This window comes from Tupaia chinensis, unplaced genomic scaffold, assembly GCF_000334495.1.
Source record: "Tupaia chinensis unplaced genomic scaffold, TupChi_1.0 Scaffold149501_1, whole genome shotgun sequence".
In the NCBI taxonomy this organism is placed as follows: Eukaryota; Metazoa; Chordata; class Mammalia; order Scandentia; family Tupaiidae; genus Tupaia; species Tupaia belangeri.
In genome coordinates, this window is record NW_006209345.1 from 2838266 (window position 1) to 2846928 (window position 8663).

The window sequence follows — 8663 nt, forward strand, 5'->3', positions numbered from 1 at the left end:
GCCTGTACAGGAGCTGGAGGCAGCAGACAGGATCAAGGACCACAGCCTTTGCCACCAGGGTGTATCGCCTCCAGCCGGGACAGCCTCCCCTTCTCCACATCGCTCTCCTCTGCCCCCTGCACAGTGCCCTTGCCTGCCTTCACCCCTGCCCCCGCTCCTCCACTTCAGCCTCCCAGCCCTGTCTCTGTTGCTTTGACAATAAAGTATCTTTCAGCCTGAGGAGATGGCTTTTGCCTCTCACTTGTTATCCTGAAGGCCCCAGTATTTGGCCCCAGGTTAATCCCACCCCTTTGCCTGCTACCAGCAGGCTCCAGGAGGACAAGGGTGTGCCAACTGCTGGAGGCACAGCAGTAAACGCTGACACTCTGTGAGGGGCCCCACGTGGGAATTAGGACGAAGGGAGGTGGGACTTGCACTCAGGCCCAGAGACTCTAAAACCGCAGTGCCAACCAGGGAGGATGACTGAGGGTTAGAGTGGACCCAGGATGGTCTCAGCCTCCTCCTTCCTGCTGGGAGGAAGGATAAGCCCTGCCCTTCCTGGTCAAGAAGGGTAGCCCTCTAAACCCCCTGTCTTCACATCGCTCTTACCAACAAGATAGCCCTGCAAGAGAGCAGCACACAGCAATGGATGTTGTGCCCTGCCTGGAGCCTGGAGCCTGGAGTCTGGAGGCCGAGGTGCCAGGGCTGGCTGCAGCAACCGCAGCATCACTAGCCTGACTGATCCCAATTAATCCTTAATCCTTAATTAGGTGTTCTCCTGCCAGTGTTTGGGATGAGGACGAGTGGCCCCAACCCCAGTGGCTTCTCTTGCAGCCATGACCCAGCCTCCCACCCACCACCCTCGCAGCTCGCACAGTTGGTATTGCTGCCTGAGAAGATGCCTGTCCCTTCTGCAGGGGCTGAGGGGCAGTGATGAGCCTGGGGAAACCAGAACCCCATCCAGAGACAGCCTCTCGCCCTCTCCCCCCTAGCTCTGAGCCTGGCAGGCCGTGCCACTGGGACTGCTAAGATAGTCTTAATTGGCTGCAGTATGTCTGCTGGCACCGGAAGTGCCCACGGCTCCCTCAAATCTCACACTCACTCTCCCACCCTAGAAGGACTCTTGGTCCAGAAGGTTTCAATAGACAGCAGCTGGAGCAGGGCTCAGGGCCAGCGAAGGAACAGCAGGCAGGTTGAGGCTGTGGGGAGCCGAGAGCTCCTTCCCCCACTGGGGGACCGTCTGCTGCCCAGCCCCACCGACTGCTGTCAGTCAGAGCAAGCCCAAGCTAGGAGACATTCTGACTGTCCAAGAAAAGCTGCAAGTTCAGGTTTTTATATTCAATTCACTTTAAATATTTTGAGTATAATGCACATTCAGCAAGGTATATATATATATATAAAAAAAAAAAAAACATACAGCTGGGCCCAGAGAGTGGCATGGCTATAAAACACGACAGGCGCTCTGAGACTGACATGCACGGGAAGGTTTCTGGGATTTGTATCTAGAGACCTCCCTGGGCCCACTGGGCATGTGTGTGGCATGAGCCAGTGCTGAAGCTGTGGGTGGACCATGAAGTTGAGACCTTATGTGGGGTGCTGTCTCTCTTATTCGTGGGAGAAATAATTTTTTTTCAGTTTTTGTCATAAGATACATGCACTTGCCAGAGAGAGAGGGAAAGTGAGAAATCATTGATGGCCACACCACAATCTCTTCTCCAGTCTCAGGAGTTTGGACATGCACTCACATGTTCAGAGCATGATTTTCAAGCTACCGGGTCTGGGATATGAACTATGCAGTCAGCCATGTGGGATCTAGTACCTTAACCTCCATGGCAACTGCTGGCCCCAAGATAAACTTTTTCAAAATAATTATTTGATTTACTTTATTTATTTATTTATTTATTATTTTTATTACTTTTAATTTGACCTTAGAGAGACAGGAGAGAGAGGAAGAGAAAGTGAGAAAGCAAGCCACCAGGTCTGGGACTTGAACTTTGATCAGCCATGTGGTAGTCCAGCACCTCAACCACCAAGCCACCTGCCAGCCCCCAAAATAAATGTTTTTTTTTTTAAGAAAGCATACAGCTCAATACATCTTTACATGTGCAGGTAATCTTACCCAGGTAATCTTCACATAGATCAAAATATTTATTTCATTTTAAAATAGTTTCAGGCTTACAGAATTTGTGAAGACAGGACAGTTCCTATATAGTCCACGTGCAGCTTCAATTGTGTATTAGTCAGGATTCTCCAAAGAAACAGAATCAATAGAATCTCTTTCTAGAGATAGAAAGATATCCATTGAGAACGCTTTCAGTTAGCTCTTTGACATAACCCATCATTGTGTTTGTTTTCTAGCACTTTCCTACCTTCTAACACTACGTGGTGTTCTAGAATCATCTTGTATATTTCCTGCCCCAGTCCTAGAAGCAGCCCTTTCTCTAAGGAGCCCTGGTTTGTTTTATGGGAGGATGATACTAAAAGCGAGATCTGGCGCTACACTAGGTTGCTTGTTGCGCTGTGTGGGAGGGGAGTTGGCAATTGCCTCTAAACCCTCTAAGCTGATAGAGCATGAAGATACGTGTATACCAGCCTGGGTATGTATGCATCTATGCTTATTTCTGTATGTAAGCAATTGGGTCTTTATTAAGCTGTCTATGAGTTCACACTGAAGTCTGCCACTCCAATCCATTACCATGTGGATCATTCTAGCTTCCTTACCTAACTTATCTGTACTTCTCATTCCAACAGGGAGAAATCCAATTTCCACCACCCAGCTTCCATTTGCTAAATTGTTTGGTTCCAGGGTACATGTGTAGTGGTTTCAGCATTGTCAGTCCATACTCTTATGGGAAACGAACTTATCAACTCGAGTCCAGTGCTAAGTGCATGCATTTCCTTTTGCCATTAGTCTTACAGACTCCACTCATCTCCAGGTCAGCATCTTATTTCCCACCCTCTTCAGTGAGATTGCTTCCTACATTTGCAAGACCACTAGACTCTTTGATCACATTCTGGGATCTCTCCTGGGATCCTCTGACCTTTGTTTTATCTTGCGGGAGGGTACGTACAGTAGTCAGAAAGAGACAGAGAGAGAGAAAGCAAGCATTCCCCAGTGGAGCATGGCCATGCCACTGTGTATTTTCCATTCTCTTCTCGGGATTTTGGGCTCACATGCACATGTGCCTGGCATGTTTTGAGCTGCCAGGGCGAGATGGGAACTACATGCTTGGCCATGTGGGACTCATTTCTCTGAATTACCAGGTCATGGGCCAGCCTGCTCCTAGATGATTTTTTTAAATTTACATAAAATGTCCTTATTGACAAATGTTTCATGTCTTCTATTCACCATTACAGTATCATACAGAATAGTGTCACTACCTTGAAACAATCTCCAGTGCTTTACCTATTCAATCCTAATCCCCATGACCCTGGCCAACTGTAATCTGTAACCTTCTGCATAATTTTCACTTTTCCAGAATGTTCTGCAATTGGAATCATCCAGACTGCCTTCTTCCACTTAACAATACGCATTTAAAATTTGTCTTTTGGGGCCGGCAGGTGGCGTGGTGGTTAAGGACACTGGACTCCCACATGGCCGACCACGGTTCAAGTCTTGGACCTGGAGGCTTGCTCTCTCACTTTCCCACTCTCTCCTTCTCTCTTGCTCTGTCCCTCTCTGGTCAAAATTTTAAAATAAATAAATAAATAAAAAGAAATGAATAAATTAAAAAATAATGATAATTCTTTAAAAAATTGTCTTTTTATGGCATAGTAGGTGATGGCCTTTGATTGCTCAGTAATATTTCTTTTTTTAAAAGAATTATTTATTTAATTTTATTTATTCATTCATTTATTTTAATTTGACCAGAGGGAGACAGAGAGAGAAAGAGAGGGATGGAAAGTGAGAAAGCAAGTCACCAGGTCCAGGACTCAAACCATGGTCAGTCATGTGGGAGTATCCAGCGCCTTAACCACCATGCCACCTGCTGGTCCCGCTCAATATTTCATCGTATGGATATATCATACAATGTTTGTTCATTCACCCATTAAAATATATTTTGGTTGCTTCCAATTTGAGAGATTATAAAACTGAAAAAAGTTCACAAGCACGTGTTTTTGTGTAGAAGTAAATTTTCAAACCAGTTATGTTGATACACAGGAATATGATTGCTGGATCACTTTGTTTTGTTTTGGGAGAAGCCACTAAACCGTCTTCCAAAGTGGCTGTACCATACATTTCCACCAACGATGAATGAGAGTTTCGGTTTTCCGCATCTTTGCTAGCAGTTGATCCTGTCAGTTTTTCAATTTTAGTCATTCTAGTAAGGGTGGAGAGGTATCTCCTGTTGTCTACCTATTTCTTTTCAACATTTTATTTTAAACTTTTCAAATGTAATGTTGAAAGAATTGTAGAGAAATACAATGCTGGCCACTAATATAAAGTCTTAAATCATTAGGCAGGCCAAAAAGTTCACACGGGTTGAGTAGAGACTGTGGGTCTCATTTTTCCATTTCTGATTTGCAGACTATAATGTTAAAAGTCAGGCTGCCTCCATGGCCTGGTGAGAGGGGTACCTGGATTCCAAATGGCTGACCATACAGTTTGAGTTCCAGATTCAGAGGCTTGAGAAACATGTTGGGGCCACAAGTGTGCATATGTGTACCCAAAATCTTAAAAGGAGGGAGTGATGGAGGAGAAGGGGTAGCAGCATGATCATTCCCTGTGTGGGGGGAAGTGCTTCCTCCTCTCCCTTTCTGTCTCTCTGTGGCAAGTATGCACACCCTCTAGAAAAAAAAAAAAAAAATTAAGAAAATCTCCAAAATCCAGATGAGCTCCAGGATCAGGAACTGAGAGGAGAGGGGAGTCACTGAAGCATTCCACCAAGAAGCCTATGCTATTTTCCCCCCAGGGGAGCAAGAAGCTCCCCTTGGGATAAGTTCCCTGAGATAAACTCCTGCTCCTTCCGCCACAACATACTGCTCAGAGGAGGAGGGACATCTAAAACCGCTGGGGTGCAAGGTTCGGCCCCACAGCCACCTCAAGCACACGCCTTTCCCCAAACACAGGGGTTATGAAGTGAAGGTTTTGTGCCTCTCTGCTCCATCTCCCAGCGTGGCTGTGTTTGGACATGGACCTCTAAGTAATTAAAGGTAAATGAGTTCTTAAGGGTGAGGCCTTGGTCTGATGGGATTAACGTCCTTACCAGAAAAGACACTGGGGAGCTGCTCCCTCTCCCTGTACCTAGGGGGCCAGATGAGGACATAGCCAGAAGGTGGCATCAAGCCAGAAGAGCCCTCTCCAGAAACCAGCTATGCTGACACCCAGGTCTCAGATTTCTAGTCTCCGAACTATGACAAAAGAAAATGTTGTGATTTAAGCCATCTAGCCTATGGCATTTTGTTTTATCTGTACATTAGTCAACCTGAGACTAATACAATGGGCAATAAAGAAAGTTGTGCTAAGTGAGAAAGAACAAATGCAAAATAAAAGTTATAAAGAACTTATTGATCTTTTCAAAGTAGCTCATGGGGGGACCAGCAGCATAATGGCTATGTCACTGGACTCCCATGTAGTAGACTGCAGTTCGAGTCCAGGACCTGGTGGCTTAAACTCACGCCGGGTGCATGTGCATGCGTGCCCAAGATCCCGAGAGGAGAATGGAGGAGAAGGGATTGCGGTGTGGTCATCCTCCCGGGGGGTGATTTCTCGCTTTCTGTCTCTCTGTCTCTCTGTCTTTCTGGCAAGTGCATGCGCCCTATAGCAAAAACCTCTCCAAAAAAAGAGAAAAAAAAAATGTAGCTCATGGGGGCCAACAGGTTGTATGGTGGTTAAGGCACTGGACTCCCACGGCCGACCACAATTCAAGTTTTGGACCTGGCAGCTTGCTTTCTTACCCCACTCCCCCATCTGTCTCTCTTTGGTGAGTACATGTGCCCTATAGCAAATTTAATAATAATAATTAATTAAATAATTCTTAAAAAAAAAAAAAAAAAAAACAAAAAACCTAGGGAAAAAAAAAAACAAGTAACTCAGGGCCAGACAGGTGGAATGGTGGTCACTAAGATGGCTGGCTCACACGACTGACTATGTGGTTTGAGACTTGGACTTAGTGACCTAAGAAACACACTGGGCATGTGTGTGTGTGTGTGTGTGTGTGTCCAAAATCCCAAGAGAAGAATGGAGAAGAGATTGTAGTGTGGTCCCCCGTGGGGGGGTGGGGGAAGAAGGGTGCTTTTTCTTTCTCTCTCTCTCTCCCTCTCCTTCTCCCTCTCTGTCTCTCACCAGCAAGTGCACATGCCCTAACAGCAAACTAAAGGAAAAAAAGTAGTTCAAAATAAGAGGCCAGATGGTAGTACAACAGTAAAGAAAGTGCCCAAAATCTCAAAAAGAGTGAGAAATAGAGGAGAAGGAATTGTGGTATGACCATTCTCTCACTGGGGCAGAGGGGAGGTGTTTTCTCACTTTCCCTCTCTCTTTTTTTCTCTTCAGTGAGCACATGTGCCTTCTGCCGAAATTACACACACACACACACACACACACACACACACACATACATTCTGTGTGTTTTTCAAGGTGTTGGGGCTGGGATTCGAATCATAGTTGGTCATGTGAAACCTGGCTCCTTTTCTTTCCCTTTTTAAAATTTTTTTTAAAGAATTATTTATTTAATTCAATCCATTATCATTAGTTTTTCATTTGACCAGAAAGAGACAGATCAAGAAAGAGGGAAAGTGAGAAAGCAAGCCGCCAGGTCTGGAACTTGAACCATGGTTGGCCTCATGGAAGTCTGGTGCCTTGACCACCATGCCACCTGCCACCCTGAAATCTGGCTCCCTTAACCACCAGGCTACTGGGCTTGCCCCATTTTTTAGCAGTAGTATAGTTTGAATACATATTATAAAACTACAAAGAGTATGTTTAAGAGTAAGACATTACTGCTTTTCCCTTTTGAGGATTTTTTAAAAGTGAGTTGATTTAAAGGAAATATCAAATAGATGGCAGACTGATGAAGGAATTTCACAAATGGCTGAAATCAGGGAAACACCAGATACAGTGAAAAACTCACCTGCCTTACAGATGAGGCATCTGAGGTTCCTTCCCGCCCCTGTTTCCCAATTAACACTACCGCAAAAAAGTGACTTGTTCTCCAAACACATGTGCTCTCACACTTTCTAGCATTTGCACATGCCAATCCCACAACCTGCAGTTCGACCCTCATCTGTGCCCCCACCCCTACCTACTCACAATGCCATTAGGAAGATTTCTGTGATGTCACCACGCAGTTCCCCTTCTCCTCGGTTCCACTGCAATGTGTGCCTTTGCTTCCCTGTCTGTCTCCCAGTACCAGCTCCTTGAGGACAGAAGCCAGCGCCTGTTCATTTCCATATTTTCCCACCAAAACAAGCCCAGGGGTGGAGAAGGGAGTCAGCAAACGAATGAACACGCGAAATGTCCTGGGGATGAAGAAAATTTACAGAGCTGTGGGCAGGAAGGGTACACACAGCCAGAGAGGTTCAGGGGAGGAGTCTGGGAGAAAGGGTTAGTGGATGGAGGAGGGTCTGAGACCTAAATTTGCAAGGAATAAGATTTGACGGAAGAGGTCTGGGTTGGTGGAATGGAAAGTTTTTGGAGCACTGAAGAGGAACGAAACTATAAGCACTTTGTGAATATTCCTTTAGTCCACACCAAAACTATGGGATGGCTATTATTTTCTCACTTTACGATGGGGAATCTGAGGACTACTGACGTGAACAACTTGCCCAGGAGGAAATCGCTAGAGAGGTTGGGTCTGAGATGCGAACGCGGTAGGCTGACTCCAGTCGGTGCTCCTGTCTATGTTCCCTTTGGTCCACGACGCACGATGACAATAGTTATGACATTATCATTCTTTGAAACAGACACTCGGGGCCTTGGGGGTAAGAGTTTAGGGATTTTCGAGATCGCCTTTGGACCAAACACCACCGTAGACCTGAAGACTAGCCAAACTCAAAAAGCCGCGGGTGGCAGCGTCGACGAGGGAGCCGTTGCCGTGGAAACTAACGAAGACCTTAGGCGGGCGCATGCGCAGATCGAGGAAAGGGTGTTGAACCGGTGAAAGGCGACGTAAAAGCGCACGGGGTGGGGCTCAGGGCTCGGAACGTCAAAGCCTTGCGTCCTTCACACCCGGAGCGGAAGAAACGTGCGCTCCGCCGCAGCGCTCACGGTATCCCCAGCTTGACTGAGACTGGGAAGCGGACTGACGTGTGCGAAGCTGAGCGAGTGAGGCGTGAAAGCGACGTCGGCGCCTGGGAAGAACCCCCGGGCGGCCCAGACCCAGGTCCGGGTTTCCTAGGCCCCGCCTCTCAGGCCTTGGAACTAATCGGATTGAGAGCGCGCGGGCCTGGGCCGCGAACTCGCCAATTGCTGAAGGCTGCGGCCACCGCCCAATCCGGAGCAGACAGGTGCGAGGTCCGGAAGACAGAGGCCAATCGACAGCGGTTGCGACCTGTTGGGGCAAGTCTCGACCAATAAGGAAGCTCGAGTGACATCTTTGCGCACCAATCGGGAGTGAGAGGGCGTTCGTGCCCGCCCACCCTTCCGGCCGGAGCTCTATTTACCAGGGGCGTGCAGCCAGTTTGCCAATCAGAGCGCGGCTGAGTGGCCCGGCAGCCAACCCCAGAGGAGCGGCTGGGTGGGGGCC

The 8663-nt window shown here is 47.3% G+C and overlaps 1 protein-coding gene across 1 annotated transcript in view; it reads left to right on the top strand.

Annotated features, from left to right (window-relative positions):
• Positions 1-8072: 8072 nt before the first annotated feature.
• Positions 8073-8663, top strand: part of CDK2AP2 (cyclin dependent kinase 2 associated protein 2) — a 2707-nt gene continuing 2116 nt past the window's right edge. Inside the window, exon 1 of the mRNA XM_027769408.1 lies at positions 8073-8654. The gene's annotated coding sequence lies outside the window, so the exon portion shown is untranslated. The remainder of the gene's footprint in view (positions 8655-8663) is intronic.